Source organism: Eumetopias jubatus, unplaced genomic scaffold, assembly GCF_037043125.1.
Source record: "Eumetopias jubatus isolate StellerSeaLion01/CBP00866 unplaced genomic scaffold, mEumJub1_p1.0 scaffold_8, whole genome shotgun sequence".
Classification (NCBI taxonomy): Eukaryota; Metazoa; Chordata; class Mammalia; order Carnivora; family Otariidae; genus Eumetopias; species Eumetopias jubatus.
Window position 1 is genome coordinate 15,396,592 of NW_028274814.1, and position 19,725 is coordinate 15,416,316.

Genomic DNA, 19,725 nt, shown 5'->3' on the forward strand with positions numbered 1-19,725 from the left:
ATTCAGTAAAAGCTTACAATGGTTTAGAACAATATACATTTATGATCTCGTAGTTTCTGTGAGTCAGGAATCAGGACACAGCTTAGTTTGAAGACACTCTGCTTCACGGTCTCTCATAAGAATGCAGTGAAAGTGTTGACCAGAGTATGGGTCTCATCTGAAGGCTCAGCTGGGGAAGAATCCATTTCTAAACTACTGACATGATTGTGGGCCGGATTCATGTCCATGAGGGCTGTTGGACTGAGAGCATTGGTTCCTTGCCACCCATTGGCTGGATTCTGCCCAGCTTTTTGCCTTATGAGCCTCTCCAAAATGGCAGCTTGCTTTTAAAGCCAGCAAGAGAGTCTTCCAACAAAATGGAAGTTAGAATGTTTTGTAACCTAATCATGGAAGTAACATTTCCTACCTTGCCGCATTCCATTGGCTAGAAGCAAGTTTCTTAAGGGGAGGGGATTACAAAGTCCACGGAGTATTAGAAGGTGGTGATCACTGGAGCTGTTCTGGAGACTTCCTTCCACCGCCAGGGTGGGCAGAGGGAATGTGGACAGAAGTGACAGCATCAGCTGTGGAGGATAAGCACATTCTGGCAGAGGGAAAGGGGGTGCTGATTTGGGACGGGAAGGAGTGAATCACTGTGAGGATAGGCCAAGCACCCCAGGGAGCCTTCAATCCCAGAAGAGGGGAATCCTCTCCCCCCCGCCCCCCGCCCCGCCGCCGGCTGGGCAGAGCTGCTCTTGGCAGCATCCTAGCTGTTAGGTCTCAGGCTCCGAGGGTATGACTAGAGTCTGCATTCTGAGGGGTGCTCTTCTCTCTGCCTGGTGGTCCTCCTTGGGTTTCCCTGCAGAACTGTGATCATGGGACCACAGAGCAACACTCCATACAGGCTGTAGGGCAGAGGGAGGGATTGTCTTCTCCTCACTGTCAGCTGAGCTAGGGTATGGAGTCCCGTATCTCAAACTGGATCACAACCTGAAGGCTGGCAAGTTCTACCAGCCCCGTGATGCTTAACTCTCTGCCCAGCTCAGCGCAAGGGAACCCCCAGGCTGGGACTCTCTCCCCCCCACTCCCCCGGCACTGTTACACAGAAACGAAATCTATTTCTCTGAAGCTCCTTTTGGTCTTTATTCTCCTTCAGAGAAAATCAATTCCCTCTTTCCCAGGACCAGCCCTCAAAGAGAAAACTTGCTTCTTTGGATTCTTTATCCGGATGAAGTTTTAAACGTGGTGCTCAGAGCTGCATATTGTGCCCTGTGCGTGGTCTGTTCCGAGCACGTGTTGGAAGGGTAAGGGGGAATGCCCACCTCCCCACAAACCACCCTTCTACTAACCTTGTCTAAGAGCCCACTTTGGCTCCCCACCCTCTTTGGCTGGCTGTCACATTCCATTACTTGAAACCTCCAATCAATAAATGACTCAGGTTGTTTTCAGCAAGCAGTTGCTGAGTCCAACCTTCAGTCTCTGGTACCTGGGTGTGTTTGTTTGTTTGTTTTGTTCAGAGGGAGGTAAAAGGAGATTTGTCCATTTTGCACCCCCAAAGAGAGAGAAGGCTGGTGTGATCCTGGGCTTCAAGGGAGAATTGATCTCTCCATTTTACGGTAAGATGACCCTAATGGATATAATAACAACAACGTAGAGCAGAGATGCATACTCAACTGTCCAAGGAGGACGGGTTTATAAAGGACCCTAAGAGCAACTAACAAAGACTTAACCATTTACGCTGCTTTTCTGCTCTGATGACCTCATTTAGGCTTCAAAATAATGCTGTGATGGAGTTATTAACGTGCCCAATTTATGGCTACAGAAACCACCTTTCAGAGACCCAGTGCCACATAGCTATCCGATGGAAGATCTGGAACAAGAACCCTGGTATTTTGCTTCCAAATTCTGCACACCAGTCACTGCACAGTTCTGCTCTCCTTAATAGAGATACTATCATCTGTAAACTATTCAGTCCTTAGCACGTTTTTACTGAGAACCTACAAAGAGAGCAGAAAGCATAAGGTATGTAAGAGTTGACTTGCCCTCGAGCAGTTGATGACCTTCTGGAATGAGATAAAATCTCTACACCAAACCACTAAAAAATATGGAAAACAGGCTCAGACTCTCGGACTGTAAGCTTCTATAGAGCTGGAGATGTGCAGCTTACTTGAAGACACTTTGTAGAGGGAATCTCGATAGCTTACGACAAGTCCTGAGCGATTTGGCACAATTAAAAAATTAATATTTTTCACAGAAAGATGACAAAAACTTGAAGGGGAGTTGCAGTATCACTTATGTCCACCAGATGATGCCACTATTCAGTGGAATTCTAGAGCGTTTTGCTTTGGGGATACAAGCACAGTTGTGGTAAGTTTGAAATAATGGCTAGAAAGTCATTTTAACCTGTGTCAGACATCGATAACTTTCCTCCTGTAACTTTCCATGGAGCTCATGCACGTTAGCCACAGAGAGACTGAAAACAGACAGAGGACTAGTCAAATTTCTCTTATGGAAATTCTGTACCTTGACTCATTTTCCTCACTACCTTTTAGTATTTGCTCTGTGCAAGTCAAATGACCATGAGATGAAAAGAAGGCAGCAGAGAGCCATTTCGGGAGACCAAGGCTGGGAGGGAAGGTTACCACCTTGGAGGTAGACTTTTTACTCTATTAGGCATTTGCTCTCACTACATAAGCAAATATATTTCCTACAGCGGGTCTTGATAAACAACAGATCCTGCCCAGTGGAAAAGCTAGTATGGACAGCCTAATGCAATTATATTCAGCATTAATGAGCTGTGGGCTCCATCCTAATGTGCTGATATTTTGTTAATATTTGATAATGAAAGAGAATAGAGCCTTTGAAGTCAAAATGTTCTGGTGTTGCTGGGTATTTTTAACCATGAACATTCATTATTTTGTTTGACAAATTGGCCTGCTTTGGAATATTAAACACCCAGTCTTTAGGGGGTGAGGAAGATGAAAGAGCTACAACTACGGTGTTCACTGAGACTATTTCCCAAGAAACCCAAAGCACTTGCAAGGTTTTCTCTGGCAGATCTCAGCTCCGGGATCCCAGCCCTCTCTCTCTGGAGGTGGCTATGACAGGTGTGTTCATTTGCCTTGTCATCTGCCAGGAGGAGGGCCTGCGTGCTTGAGCCCAGCTCGCAAATGCCAGAACCCGGGGCTTTGTGTCATACTGCTGTTCTAGGCAGCCGGCCCCACTCAGAGGACTCAGGAGGCACGTGAGCCCCAGAAGGCTAAGACGCAGTTGGGAATGCCCTCATGGAAGGCCAGCTGGAAAGAAGAGGTGACAAGTGTCCTCTATTTCTCTGTGGTTCCCAGCAGGAACTGGGAAAACCCTATGGTGTTTTGTTGTTGTTGTTGTTTGCCTTCTTGTGAGCACCTCGGCTCTGGCAGTGGCCAAAACACAGTTTAGATATAATTCTTGATCAGTAATGATTATGATAGCGAAAATGCATTAAGTATTGAGTACTAGACACCATACAAACTGCTATAGATGTGTTATCTTTTTTTTTTTAAGATTTTATTTATTTATTTGACAGAGAGAGACACAGTGAGAGAGGGAACACAAGCAGGGGGAGTGGGAGAGGGAGAAGCAGGCTTCCCACGAGCAGGGAGCCCGATGCGGGGCTCGATCCCAGGACCCCAGGACCATGACCTGAGCCGAAGGCAGACGCCTAATGACTGACCCACCCAGGCGCCCCTGGGTGGGGTGTAGGCGGACAGCCGCTCTGAACGTGGTCCATGTCTGGACAATGAGATAGGAGGTTGTGTTATCTTATTAACTCTTCCTACAACCTATGAGTTGTATGTAGATCCCAAACCCACCACCCCACTCCCTTGCCAGTGATTGGTTTAGGAATGAGCATGTGGTCATGTGGGCGGGGCTGCTACACATTGGCTTGAGGACCACACAAAGGTCTAAAGGGGCACCATTCCCATCACAGACATATATTAACTGATGAGAGAGTTCAAGCATGAAGATTCTGGGTCTTGTGGCTGAATTATAGGGCAGCTCTGTCCCCTACATCTTTCTGTAATGATGAACATGTTCTGCACTTTCCAATGCAGTAGCCATCAGCCACACGGAGCGACTGAACACTTGAAACGTGGCTGGTGGACTGAGGAACTGAATTTTAAATTGTACTTAACTTCAATTAGTTTTACATTAAATTTAAAAAAGCCCTGGGTGGCTATAATGGCTGCAATACCGAACGGTGCAGTTCTAGAGCTTAAATCCATACCAGCACCCTCCGCTGAGAACACCTTGAGGAGAGCAGGCATGGACCAGTCACTGCCAAGAGCAAACAGCTGGGTGCCCCCAGGCCACATCGTCGTGTTTGAGGAAGAGTCGCCTTTCTCCAATCTGCATAAAGGTGGGGTGTAGGCGGACAGCCGCTCTGAACGTGGTCCGTGTCTGGACAATGAGATAGGAGGATAGGGCTGCTGGAGGCTTCCTTTTTTTTTTTTTTTTTTTTTAAGAATTTATTTATTTATTAGAGAGAGAGAGAGAATGAGAGAGAGAGAGCACGAGAGGGGAAAAGGGTCAGAGGGAGAAGCAGACTCCCCGCCGAGCAGGGAGCCCGATGCGGGACTCCATCCCGGGACTCCAGGATCGTGACCTGAGCCGAAGGCAGTTGCTTAACCAACTGAGCCACCCAGGCGCCCTAGACTTTTTTTTTTTTTTAATTTTTACTTATTTGACAGAGAGACAGCGAGAAAGGGAACACAAGCAGGGGGAGTGGGAGAGGAAGAAGCAGGCTTCCCTCAGAGCAGGGAGCCTGATGCGGGGCTCGATCCCAGGACCCTGGGATCATGACCTGAGCCGAAGGCAGACAATTAACAGCTGAGCCACCCAGGCGCCCCATGGCTGCTGGAGGCTTCCAAGGAAACTTTCCAATTCAAAGAAAACAGACCGGAAGAAACAGCCCCCCATTCTTTTCCCTGGATGTTGCCATTGTCTAGATAAAGTGTCTGGAATTGCAGCAGCCATGGTATTACCAGCATGAAGATGAAGCCAATGTGCAGAGAAATTGAACTGGAGTCCTGATGGGCTGGGCTTAGAGGCTGTCCTGATTTTGGTTTTTTTGTCATGTGAGATTAAAAAAAAAAAATCTGCTTATTGGTTAAGCCCATACGGATTCTCCATTATTTTGCAGCTGAAAGCAACCTCACAGATACTCCTGTATCTGTTTTGTTTATTTATCTTGTATCTATTTTACTGATCTTATCTTACAGATGAGATTACTCAGGCTCAGAGACTTTACAAGCTTGTCCAAGGTCATGAAGCTAGTCCTTTGCTGATTTGGGTGGGAGGCAAATCCATGTCTTAATTACTGTGCTGTATTATCCTCTGAATGGACTGCAGATTCCCCAGTTTCAAGAGCCATGTTGAGCCTTTTGCTCTATTTTCTGTGAACCGTGTAAGTTCCTGCCTCTGTTCTCCCAATGCGGGTTGCCTTTGAGCTGGAGAAAATTCCTTACCCTGGATCTGCCCCATCTTCTGAGTTCTGTTTAGCCATGTGGCCAGGACACAGGTGGCAGAGATGCCCATTCCTTTTTCTTGCCCCACTGAAGGGCCCCAGCTAATGCTCCTAATTCTCTGCAGGCTACCTGCAGATCTGATTGTCGTTTGAAGGCTGTGAGTCAAAATTCTCAGTTGGAGTCTAGAAAGTGTTAGACCTGCAGGGAGACCCCCTTCTTCCGGTGACTGTGGAAGGAGATAAGGAGGAGACGTGGCAGTAAATCTAAGGGTTCAGTGATCCTGGAAAGTGCAGGCCAGTAGCTGGATGTGGAGTGGGAGAGAGTGGCAACTGACCAGACCTCTGTGCTTCCGACCTTTTTCTCTCCCTAGGGGATGGCATTGAGCCTCGAGCTGCCGTGTCTCCATGTGCAGAGGACTCACACACAGTCTCCTCTCCTTGGGCTCCAGCGAAGGGCCCAAATGCTCACTCTTGGGTATTGGAAGGCCCTTCAAACTCCAAAGGTTGAAAATCAAGCTCAGGATGTTCTCTCTTGTTGAGTTCGGGAGATGTTAACCATAGTGCTTTCCCTAAAGGTTCAGGACTGTTTGAGAAAAGGGGTTGCCTAAGAGAGCAGTTTGGACACCTCACGTCTCAGGATAACTCAGGCAGGGGGCTAATGCTTTGAGTGGACTGAAAAGAGTGAGGACAATGCCTGCAGAAGGGGGTCAGCTTGTTCCCTTTAGCCCTCTGCTCCTATAGGGGTGCAGTGGCCCAGGCCACTCCTGGGCCCGAGATCCGTTTCCTCACATGGTAGCCGCATGCCACCCAGAGAGGTCCGGGAGAGGGGTGCATCCCTGTCCCATACTCCATTCTGGGGGCCTGTGAGAGATGACCCTTGTGGACCACCTGGGCTTTTCCAGCCCCATCCCCTCTGCTCCCAGGCTGTGTCCCTCTGACGCCACCTCAGCTGAGGCCCAGGTAAAGGGGATGTGCCTCAAACCCCAGGTGGAGTGTAAGCTTCTTAGTGCAAGACCTGGGGATGTTTCTTCAGTTGCAGTTCTCTGGAGAATAGGAATACCTCAAGCAGTGAGTAGGAGGAGTAAATGGGCTGATAGATGTAAAAGTAATGAGAATAATGCCTAGAACATAGTACAGGTTTGATTGTTGCTGCAGCTGTTGTTATGATGACTCTTGCTTTCTTGTTATTATGAGAGCATCAAATGACAGAACAAAATGTGGGCATCCACTAAAGACCCAAGTAGATAACACATTCGTGCCTCCTTAACCCCCACCCCCACCCCCCAGGAGGGGCTGTGGGAACTGTTTTCAGAAGGCCTCTCTCTCTCTAGAGGCCCCTGACACTGGAAGAGGACCCTGCTCCCATGTTAGTGCATTAGTGTAATCTTCTGTCTGGGTAATTGTGTCCTAACGTGCTATTTAGAATGTCTACACCGTGCATTTAAAGAGTGTCTTGTAATCATGGTGTACTGGAAATCACTACACTTGCCAGCAATTATCACAGAATCACAGGCTGGAAGGAAGGACAGATGTCATTAAGTCCAGCCCTCGGCAACCGCCTCCCCCCCCACCCCCCACCCCGCGCCGGCTCAGACACAGGCCTGGCCTTATTTCACAAATGGGGCTCTTTGGGGGAAATTCTTTGTAAAAAAAAATGTGACCTTGAGTCTGATCACTTCCTGAGAGAAAGAACAGCAAGCCCTATACTTAACTGCCCACAGCTTTGCACTGGTTAAAGCCCCGTTTGCTTTCCTCAACCAGATGAATTTTGCTTTCCCCCCCAGCCCCCCACCGGGGTTTCCAGCCCTGGCGCCGCAGGCCTTGCAAGGGGCACGGTCTTCAGAGCCCCTCTGCCTCGGAGCCAGCCGAGGGTCCCCCAGCCGAGGGCAGAGAGAGCCTCGTTATGTCTAAGTCCTGTGACCCCGGGGGCCAGCTTCTCGCGTTGACTCCAGGACGCCAAGGCGCCTGCTCAAGCAGTTTAACCTCCTCCCCAGCTCGGCTTCACAGGACGGCCGATTCCGGGCAACATCCATCCTCCTCCGACATCTCTCCGCCCCGGGGCCCGAGGTCCTTCATTCTTGGGGTTCATTGGAGCCGTTTCCATGGCGACGGCCACTTGTTGAGTTTTGAATCTCCCATCGAGGTCCTTGCAATTTGCCAGCTAAGCCACCGATCACCAGGCGTGTGTGCCAGGTTAATAAGACAAAGTCTGTTTTATTTCTTCCTTGCCTTTTTTGTCTGCCTTCGGCTGGGGGCAGCCTCACAAAAGAGAGGGCCTTTCGGCTTTCAGAATTCTTAGGCTTCTGCTCATTATCCCAGGCCCTATTTGGGACAGAACCAGCGTGCGGTGCGTTTCCGCGGCTATCTCTGGGCCACGTGGAGCCACCATGGCAACAGGCTGGGGGCGTGGCCGCACCAGCCGGTCACGCGGGGCTGCCTTTTTTGGCACGTGAGCGTGTGTTGGGGCTGACCCCGCCCCCGCCCCGCCCCCTTCGTCTGTAGGTTGAAGGTAGGGGGACTCGGGAAGGGAACGATCCCATCGCGTGGCTCCGTGGCCGCTGTTGGAGGCTGGAATCAAAATGTTTTTGCTTTCTTTTTAGAGGATCCTCTAAACCCTCTGGGAGCCTCCGGCGGCGACATAAAGTGGAGAAGCCTGGAGCCTCGTCAGCTCCCTGCGCCCTGCTGTTTCCTGTGTGTAGGGACGCGTCATTCTCTGATTCCCCAGGGTGTGTGTAGACTAGTAGGTGTAAGTCAAGACCTGCCAGAGGTGTTCGTGATTCAGGAGAACGCCTATCCCCACAAGTAGAACAATGGACGAAAGAGAGCCGATGAAGGGAGCCGCCGATCGAAGCGCGCTTGGCCATCCACCATCCCCTTCTTGGTGACTTTAGTGAAAATGCCTCCGGGCCTCGCGACTCTAGCAGGGCTTCTGCGCTCCTCCGCAGAATTTTTAAGGACCCGGGCAGCTTGTTTCTCCCTGTATTTCACAAGTTATTCTGCCAGATTTTGTTGTCAGTTGCTGTTGATCTTTCAGAAAAATCTCTACAGAAAAATTCTCTGATCCAAATGATTTGCTGTTGTGTGTGTGGCCGGAACGGCGGTGAGGACACGCAGAAGGGCAACATTCTTCTCTTTTAGGAGCTACTAGTACAAGTGCGAGCTGACTGGGTACAGAAGGGAAGGGTTGGGCCTTCAGAAGAATGCCCGAAAGCCCTGCCTGTCTGGTTTCATCATGGGTTTTAACTGAGTACTTGAAAAAGGAAAACAGAGGGACATAATGATCCAGAGCCTAAGGCTTCTTGGCTGCAAACAGACCAAATACTTGGACAAATGAACACAGAAATCAAGGGCAGTTTATAAAGCGGTGTTACAGTACAGATCTATTCTAAAGACGGGTGAAAGAAAGGGAAATTATCTAAATTAAAGGAAACGTTTCTAATTGCAAATAAGAAAATGGAACACGTAAGGATAGAATAAAGAAGCCCATCAGACTGTGTCTGGAGCCAGCAGGCCCTGACGGCAGCTTTGGCACACTGTGGGCCCTGGGCTCCCTCCAGAGTCTTCAGGGCCTTTGGGAAAGTGGCTCTTAAGCAGATTGGATGACCCACTCTGGTCGGGGGTTGTCCTCAAAGAGCCAGAGACTGCGGAAGTCTGGACTGGATTCTCAGATGGATTGGTTAGTTCTAGGGCTTCCTGGGGACTCACGATCAGGAAGGAATCCTTCTGTTATAACATAACCCGATTCACATTGGTTCAAGCAATAAGGAAACACTGATTTGCCTAACCAGCCCAGATGGAAGGCAGGGCTAGGCTGGTTGGATCCAGTGGCTCAATGGTATCACCAAGGACAGGGTTTCTTTCTGTCTGACTGCTTTGCCTCCAGGGGTAGCGATTTATCCCAAGGCTGGCTTCTGTCCTGGTTGCCAGGCGGTTGCTAATTGCCTTCAGGGCGATGTGCTTACTCATCTGTGTTCAGAGAGAGTGAGTCCACCTTAGGTCATCTCCCTGTTCCCCAGATGCATCCTCGCAATCACCGTGGCCGCAGAGAAGCCTGGGCTGGTGACTCTAGGCCTGGATTATGACCCAACCTGGCAGCCATCACTGTGGCGAGGGGGGTGGAAAGCTGCTGATGGGTTTAGGCCATTTAGGGCCTCTTCTGCGGCTGCGGATGGGGGCCAGTCCCATCCCAAACGCAGGGCTTTGCCACCAGGAAGATCGGAGCTCCCTTAAGGGAAAATGTGGGTCTTGTAAGCAAGAGGGAAGCATGGGAGGGGGTTGGATGCTGGTGAAGCACCAGTCTCTTTTCCAGTTTCTGATATTTGAGGTCAGAAAAGTCTAGAAGAGGGGGTTGGCAAGTGGCAGAGGGCAGAGTTACATCCTGAACCCAAGGAAGCAAGCGTGGGAATGAACTAGGAGCCTCTTTGAATCATTTTCATAGCTGAACCCTCACTTCTTCCTCCATCCATGTGCTTTCTTCCTTCCCTTCTCCAAACAGGGACCAGCATAGCATAGTGATTAGAGTGTGTGCCCCCATATGGGCACCACCACCAGCTGTATAACTTGGGGCAAGTTACTTAACATCTCTGGCCTTCATTTTCCTTATCTGTAGAATGGGGATATACTATACCTCTCTCACAGGATTGTCGGGAAGTTTATTTTTATTTTTATTTTTTTAAAGATTTTATTTTATTTTGAGAGAGAATGAGACATAGAGAGCACGAGAGGGAAGAGGGTCAGAGGGAGAAGCAGACTCCCTGCTGAGCAAGGAGCCCGATGTGGGACTCGATCCCGGGACTCCAGGATCATGACCTGAGCTGAAGGCAGTCGCTTAACCAACTGAGCCACCCAGGCGCCCTGTCGGGAAGTTTAAAGGAGTTAGAGCATGTAATACATGTAGGAGAGCACCTGACCCAAAGTGGGTCCTCAGTAAATGTCAGCTATTATTATTCCATTGAAAAAAATCTGTTTCCTTGTCATGTCCAGCATTAGACAAAGGCAGCCTTTTGATGTATTTATTTTCACACGCGCAGCTCCCAGCAGTGCCTGCCACACGGAGAGCTCAGTAGGTCTGTTCTGGATGGATGAATACATGGATGAAGATAGTGGTTTAGGAGACCCTAAAACTGGCAGAGTGCGGTTGGCGTGTAAGACTGGTGCTGTCGGAGAGCTCTCTGGCACAGATGAGGTAACTTTTGGTTTCTCTGTTACAGTTGGCCCATCATGAAGGCAGTTTGGCTCCTGGCCCCCCTCTACCCAGCTCTTCATCCCCGCATCTCCCTTTGACGAGGCTGGTTCTGCTGCTCACTATCCGTTGCCATGCTCACGCCCACTTTGCCGCCTTTGACCACACTAGTCCTCTGTGTAGAATGTCTTTTGACTTCCTTTTTCCATCCAAATTCCACCACCTTGCAAGACCCAGATCAGACCCAGCTCCCCTCATGAGCCTTCCCAACCCAGTATGATCCCTTTCCTGAACTTTCCAGATGCATAAAAGAATTACCTCCTGCCACACCCCTTGGCTCTGCTCACTTCACCCTCAGCCTCAGAGGCAAGTTCTGTGTAAAGCAACCCAAGTCCACAACATCCCACGTCTGGAGCACCCCTGGGATCACTCTGCTTTTGGTCCCAAGAAGCCTCCCCTGGAGGCCCAGGGGAATTAAACCCCGTGGGGCCAAGTGAAAACGACAGTGAGGTGCCACTTCCTGCCCACTAGGGCAGCTAAAATCAAAAAGTCAGATAACAACAGACGCTGATGACAATGTGGAGAAATCATATACTACGGGGTGGGGGGGATGTCAAATGGTACAGCCACTTTGGGAAATAGTCTGGCAGTTCCTCAAAGGGTTAGGCATATGGTTACCATTTGACCTAGCAATTCTAATCCTGGGTATATAACCAAGAGAAATGAAACTTATGTGCACATAACACCTTGCATTATTTGTAATAGCCAAAAAGTGAAACCACCCAAATGGCCATCAACTGACGAATGGCTAAACAAACTGGTCTATCCAGGCAATGGAATATTATTTGGCAATAAAAAGAAATTAATTACTCATACATGCTATAATGTGGATGGGCCTTGAAAACACTACACTAAGGGAAAGAAGCCAAACACCAAAGACCACCCATTCTGTGATTCCATTTATATGGAATATCCAGAATAGGCAGATTCATAGAGATAGAAAGTGGCTAGGGCTGGGGGAGAGGAGAGATGTTGGGAAGGAAATGGGGAAGAATGCTAATGAGTACAGGGTTTATTTCTGAAGTGATGAAAATGTTTTAAAATTGGTTGTGGTGATGGTTGCACAAATCTGTGCATGTACTGAAAACCTCTGCATTGTGTACTTTCAATGAGTGAATTGTTTGATATGTGAATTGTAACAATGAAGCTCAATAAAGATGTTATAAAAACAGATAAGCAAAGAGAAACCTTACAGAAGCATCTTCACCAGTGCAACATGAGAGCTGGTGAATACATGCCCTGTCCTCCCATCCTTGAAATGGACAATTCTGGATGTTTCTAGAAGGTTCTGCCTCCAGAACCCCTCTGGTGTATAGCAATGGTCTTGATAATGTTCCTTTTTATTGTCATTATCTCCTTCACTATCTCGCTCTTCCTGCTTTGTCACTCCTGTTTCTCGGAATCATCTTCCAAATAGAATACCTGTACCACAGGATGTTATTTCAGGCTGTGCCTTTGGGATCACCCAAATCTGAGTCAGCAGGCAAATCAGACATAAAGATATTAAACACTATATATATGCATATATGTGTATAGCATGTATATGCACATATATTTCCCTTTTTTAAGATTTATTTATTTATTTGAGGGTGGGAGCTTGTGGGGGGAGGGGGCAGAGGGAGAGGGAGAGAGTCCTAAGCAAACTCTGCGCTGAGCGTGGAGCCCGACCTCATGACCCTACTGAAACCAAGAGTGGGACGCTTAACTTACTGCACCACCCAGGCACCCCAATTCCCTTTTCTATTTCAGCCAAATTGTTACCTCTTGTGGAAACAGACCATGACTTAAACTTCGTTAGTATTTTTCAAACCCTACAGCAATGGAGAGGACCAGTGCTTACCAGCTATTGTGTACCAGGCACTTTAAATACACTTTCTCATACACCCTCAAAAGAACTCTGTGAGGCTCTTATAATTATTCCATTCTGCCAAAGAGGCCTTGGCTCAGCTCAGAAAGGTTAAATTCATCAGACTTCCTGAGGACACACAGCCAGAAAATTCACTCAGTTTACCGGAGACAGACAGTCTGGTAAGAGTAAGGATATTTGTCTAAGTATGTTTGAACCTCAGTGGCATATAGTAGATTAAAACTGATACTGGATGGTAGACTGTAGCCAAAACCACTTTGCTTGGTGGTTTTTATTCCAGGAACCAAATCATATAATTTTAATATGAAATGCTTGATGGATTAATGCATTGCAAAAAAGCAGTAGTGGTATGCTGATAAATGTTTAGCAATTGGCACTCTGGAAGAAAAGGCCTGTTTTTAGTGGTTGTCAATTTCTGGAGTGTCAGTATCCCCATCGTGGTCGGCACCAAGCTGTCGATGTGGAGTTAGGAAAAGATGTACTCTCACACACCAGTATATATTGTATTCTTTCTTTCTTTCTTTTTTTTTTTTTAAAGATTTTATTCATTTATTTGAGAGAGAGAATGAGAGAGAGAGAGCACATCAGAGGGGATAGGGTCAGAGGGAGAAGCAGACTCCCTGCCGAGCAGGGAGCCCGATGCGGGACTCGATTCTGGGACTCCAGGATCATGACCTGAGCCCAAGGCAGTCGCTTAACCAACTGAGCCACCCAGGCGCCCTATATTGTATTCTTTCTTATAAATATAATAGAAGTAACCCCAACAGCATAGATGATAAAAAAATGCAGGAACATAGCTAGGAAGTAATAAGGTTAAGTATTTGTTGCCTTTGGTTTTAATACAATTTATTTAATTGTAAATTTACATAATTTAATTTTTAGTAATGGTCATGTTTAGCAGTGGGCTTGCAAAATCGCTGGAAATCGAACAGCTCTTGGGGGCCAGTATGAGCTGCCTCCCCATGCCTCTGGACTGGGGCTTGGAAGGGAAATTAAAAGAAATTTTACTAATGAATTTATCTTCAAAATTTGTCTCAGAAGGCAGGAGGTGAATCACTTGCCATTGTTGGATTACTCCCTGAAGCTAAAAACTCAAAGTAAATAGTAGTTAAGAAGGAATGTTTTCGATGCAGCGCTGCCCCATGGGACTTGCCTATTATTACTTATCCAATTGAACACTGTCCAGTACAGTGGGCCCGAGCCCCATGTTGGCTCTTTGAACACTTGAAATGTGACTAATGAATTTAAATGTAAATTTAAGTAGCTGCAGATGGTGCGTGGCTGCCGCATTGAACAGCACAGCTTATACTTTGGTAAATAATTTTTAGTGGGTCTTTATTATGAAATTGCACGCCCACTCCTCAGCTTGTATCACCTGAACCTGGCTGTCTTAGCTTGTCTACTTTTATAGTTTTCTACTGTCAACTTGGTTCCTGTACCCAGCTCTGCTTGGTCTCTTTTCCATCTCTAACATATATACTCAGCTGATGCACACATCTGGCCTTTGGATGTGATGTTCTTTCTCTAGTCCCCGTATGTGCCTCTCATGGGTTCCAAGTACATGTCTCTGAGCTCCTCCTCTTTTCAGTTTCTCTGGAGCTTGTGGGTGAGTCCCTTTCAGACTCAAGTGGATTTGTGTGGGGGTGCCTCAGAGGGTGCCGTCGTACCCGAGTCTGACAACTGTCACATGGGCCCCTAAGCAGAGGGCTCCAGTGACCTCAGCTTTCCAGGGATCCACCACAGCACTCTGTGTGGCTGAGGTACTTCTCCATCAGGACTCCAACCTCAGCAGCCATCCACAGAGTGGGACGTTTTCTGTCGTGGACAACTGGCTTTGCTCCGTCCAGTTCACGTTCTAGGTCCCCACGAAGTAAGACACAAGCCCAAGGGGTGGGCAGTCAAGGGGTTTGGTGTGGGGAGTCCAGTGGCTCCCAGTGGGCGCCGCTCCAGGGGTGGTCCTAAATCTTCCTCCTCACATCGTTCAGATATTTCTGTCCATTTGCGGCCGGTAGGTATTTGGAGTGGTGTCTTAGCTAGCTGCCAGTTAATGCCTAAATAACCCATGTACATTCTGCTAATAAGAGTCCCATTATTACTTTGAAACTCTCTCTTTAAAAAGTTCTGATTGAATTAGAAATCCACCTATCTTATCCTAAGACATTTAGATAGTGCATTTCTCAATAAAGAAAACAAATCACTGGTAGTCTTTAAGTATAATTTCAACTCTTGTACCCTTTTCATAGTTGTAAAAATAGTTTTTAAGTTCTTTAAGTTCTATCCCATATTTGTGCAATGTTCCTCACTGATGAGGACTTTCAAGGATTTGAAGACCTCATCCTCAAAAAGTTGGCATTTTGGCCATCTTTGGCATCACTTGGTATAAACAACTTATATTCTTGCAAGTAAGCTCAAGCTTTCACTTAAAAACCTCAAAAAGATTTATTTGGAATTCATACAAATTCATATTTAATATATTCTGAATTATTGGCTTTTTTCTTTTTATAATTATAGAAGGTGAAAAAGTAATAATCTTTTTCCACTAAGTATTATATAAATGGTCCCCTCCCTCCATCTCTCCTAGTTTATCCCCGCATGCCAAGCCAGTATTTCTTTCTCTGTGTGCTGTGACTTGAAAAAGTTTGGGCAGTCGTGCCCAGATTGTCTTCCTCCCTTCCACTCTGCCTCTCTAAAGCTGCCCCTATTTGAGACTCCTGCCCTCCCTCCTTCTGGACACTTGGCAGCCAGCAGCTTGGTTTCTGCCTTGCCGTGGTAGGAAGGGCCTGTCCCTTGTGTGGCTCTCTCATTGTTCCGTACATTCATATCTTTTCTTCCTAATGACGTTGTACATTCTTTAAGTGTCATATCTATGGATACTTCTGGGTAATTCAGGTCCTTCAAAACTCTCAACGAGAATTACAAGACCCAAACTAATTCACCTAAAATTACGAAGTGGAGTTTGTTTTCTTTCTAGCTCCCTGTAAGGAGGTCTATCTCTTCTATCTATCTGGTCATCTACCAACACTTTCTGGCTTTTCTTGTCTGCCTTTAGTGCTTGCGTGAGTTTCTACCTATTCCACTGGGGGCACTTACTTGCCTTGGGGAAGATTAGGATTATTACGCAGATATGCAAAAAGAAAGAACAAATCAATGTTAAGTGTTTGATATCCAAAATAGGATGTTTCTGTCCAGAGCAAGACTATTGAAAGCCAGACTTTGAAATAGAGGAAGTGTTTTCTGAGTTTCTTAAGCTCCTTTTAACGCATCAAATGCTGGGAGGCTTGAACGTTAGGCTTTTCTATAAGCCAAGGCTGTGATGCACGTGGGAAGTAGAAGATGCTGGTGTGTTTCAGTCCTGAGGATGTTGAATGAAGAGGCAGAGGTAGAGGAAGCCAGCACCAGGCACTTGAGTCCTGACTTCCCTCCTTGGATCAGCATCCCAGGATGTGGGGCCAGGTCTAGATGGGGCGAAGGGGATGCTGAAAGCTGAGGAGGTTTATTATACCTGTTCCCCATTTATTGGTCTCTTGGAAAAGAAGAAATAAGATTGCATTCACAGGTTTCAAGTGAACGTGAATTTTGGGGGGGATACTATTTGACCTACTACAGAGGCAGAGGAGAAAAGAAAACTCTGAACATTCACCCCAAAGAGACTGAAAGGGGCTATTTCAACCTGACGAGGCTGAGATGCCGTGAACTGGCAAGTTTTAAATTGCCCTCCCGGACCCTGACTGCTACCCAGAGGGATGGGGGCTCATGAGGAAGATTACATGGTTATAGAAAACGAACAAGTTGGGGCATCTGGGTGGCTCAGTCATTAAGCGTCTGCCTTCGGCTCAGGTCATGATCCCACGGTCCTGGGATCCAGCCCCACATCGGGCTCCCTGCTCCGCGGGAAGCCTGCTTCTCCCTCTCCCCCTCCCGCTGCTTGTGTTCCCTCTCTCGCTCTGTCTCTCTCTGCCAAATAAATAAATAAAATCTTAAAAAAAAAAAAGAAAATGAACAAGTTACATTTCCCTATTTGTATCTGAGGAGTGTTAAGGTTAAAATTGCCATGTCACTATATTTGGCCAGCCACTGTTCCAAAGGGAAATAAAGAAACCGTACCAAATCACCGCAATCAAGGTAGACGATCACAAGCGAAAACAGTGCAGTTTGTGGGAGCACAGGATGGGGGAGGAAGGGAAGAAAATGATTGTACTAGAAACCCAGGTTTAAGAGGAACAATTACAATTCATCAAAAAGAACTGCTTCTTAGCCCCGAGTTTCTTGGCAACCAAGAAAAGAAAGGAAAGATGAAAGATTACAGGACCTTATTATTTAGTGCAAGGAAGCATACCATAATGCCACAAGATTAAAAAAATATTTTAAAAATACTGGATCTGAGAGGACTCTGTCATAAAGGGCATTTATAGAAGAAACAGACTATCATGAAATGTCATTTCTTTAATAGGAATGCTACAGGAAATTCAAGGACATTTTTCTTGTGATATTTCTTATATCTACCCTTAATGTAACTAATTTTAAACTAGGGTATAATATCAATTTGAAGTTCTGAAGGCTTTTGTGTGAAAAGCTAGAATAATACATTCTGAGTATGTAACCCTCTGGGAAAAAAAACTTTGAGAATAGGGGCATTGCATTCTCCCATGTGGTAGCCACTAGCCACGCAAGTTTACTTAAATTTAAATTTGAATTAATTAACATAAAATAAAAATTAAAAATCCAATTCATCTGTTACACTAGTCATATTTTGAAGGCTCAGTGGCCACATGTGGCTAGTGGTTACTGTTTTAAACTGTGCAGAGAAATTTCCATCATTACAGAAAGTTCTATTGGACAGAGCCTAGAGGAGTATATGGAAGTATCTTTTGGGTAAGAATTGTTTTGCAAACAATTCCGTATTGAGATTGTGAGAAGTATGTTAAGATACAAAGTTTTAAATAAACTCAGGAAATATTGTAAAGGATTTTAAAGAAATTTAATATTTTAATATTTATTTTAAATGTGATACTAAGTGAATATACTAAATAAAAATTAAATAGAATGTTTAAATAAGATATTTCCCTTACCTAATATCATACACAAAAATTAACTCAAAATGGATCAGAGACAAAAAAAAAGAGAAAAAGGTCAAAGATCTAAATGTAAGACCTAAAACTATAAAATTTTTATAAGAAAACATAGAGCAAAATCTTCATGAAACTGGATCTGACAACTTTTTTTTGATGTGACAGCAAAAGCACAGACGACAAAAGAAAAGAATAGGCAAATTGGTCTTTATCAAAATTTAAAGCTTTTGTGCAGCAAAGGACACTATCAACAGAGTAAAAAGTCAACCCACAGAATAGGAGAAAATATTTGCAAATCATATATCGGACAAGATATTAATATCCAGAATATATAAAGAACTCCTGACTCAACAACAACAAAAGAATCCAATTCAAAATGGGCCAAGGACTTGAATGGACATTTTTTTTTTTTTTTGAGAGAGAGAGAGAGAGAGAGAGAGAGAGAGAATGCAAGTTGGGGGAGGGGCAGAAGGGGCAGAGAGAATCTTCAGCTGGATCCAGGCCCAGTGCCGAGCCCAACACAGGGCTGGATCTCATGACCCTGAGATCATGACCTGAGCCGAAGTCAAGAGTCAGATGCTTAATGGACTGAGCCACCCAGGTGCCCCTCTGTGAGTTTTTTTTAATTTATTTTTTTTATTTTTATGGATTTTATTTATTTATTTGACAGAGAGAGACACAGCAAGAGAGGGAACACAAGCAGGGGGAGTGGGAGAGGGAGAAACAGGTTTCCCGAGGAGCAGGGAGACTGATGCAGAGCTCGATCCCAGGACCCTGGGATAATGACCTGAGCCGAAGGCAGACGCTTAACGACTGAGCCACCCAGGCGCCCCTGTGAGTTTAAACCCACATATAGATTCATGTTCCCACTACCACATCAGTGTATGGAGTAGATCCATCACCCTTCAAACTCCTGTGTGCCATACTTTTACGGTCATATTCTTCCCCTCCCCCAGCTCCTGCAACTACTGATTTGTCCTCTATCACTATAGTTTGTCTTTTCCAGAGTGTTAAGGAAATAGAATCATGCAGTATATCCCCTTTTGAGACTGACTTCTTTTATCTAGCATAATGCCTATGAGATTCACCTAAGTTGTTATGTGTATCAATAGTCTGTTCCTTTTTATTGCTAAATAGTATTCTGTTGTGTGGATATACTACAATTTTAAAATCCATTTACCAGGTTAAGGACATTTGTTTCCAGTTTCTGGCAAATATGAATAGAATTGCTATAAACATCCACATCCGGGTTTTTGTGTGACCATACATTTTCCTTTCTCTAAGATAAATACCCCGGTGTGGGATTACTGGGTTGTATGGTAAGTGCATGTTGAAAATAGACAACCAGCAAACCATTTCCCACAGGGGCTATGCTGTTCTGCATTCCCACCGGAGGAGTGTCATTTGCTTCACATCCTTGTTAGCGCTTGGTGTGTTACAAATATTTTTAAAGCACCTGGCTGGTGCAAGGTGTTAGAGATAGAAAAGTAGGCAAGACATAATTCCTGCTCTTGAGGCATTTGTGATCAAGTTTATTAAAAGCCTACAGCAATCACTGCATCGGATCGCATATCCCCCTACACCTTACTGAGTTGTTCTGCTCAAGCAAATGAAGTTTGTATGTGGAGATACAGAAGGAAGAAAGTAAGATACTTCCTAGCAAAAGAGGAACATTTTGTCATCATAACAATATACTCTGCTGTGAATGGCTTGACTCCATGATTAATACTGCCATATGTTGTTGCCTTTTTTTTATTGTCTTGATTGTGATGACATACCAACCATGATTTTGTAGTGACACAGACTATATACTATCAGTTTCAAAAATAGTTTTGTTTTTGGGCGCCTGGATGGCTCTGCCCTTTAAGTGTCCGACTCTTGATTTCAGCTCAGGTCTTGATCTCAGGGTCGTGTGAGTTCAAGCCCTGAGTTACTTAAAATTTTTTTTTTTGTTTTTGTTTTTGCCACTTGGAAAGCTGGTTCTTTTTTTCCTGGTCAAAATGGCTCTGTTATGAGAAGACTGACCTTCAGTTTAGAGTTTATTTCAAGATTAGTAGACATG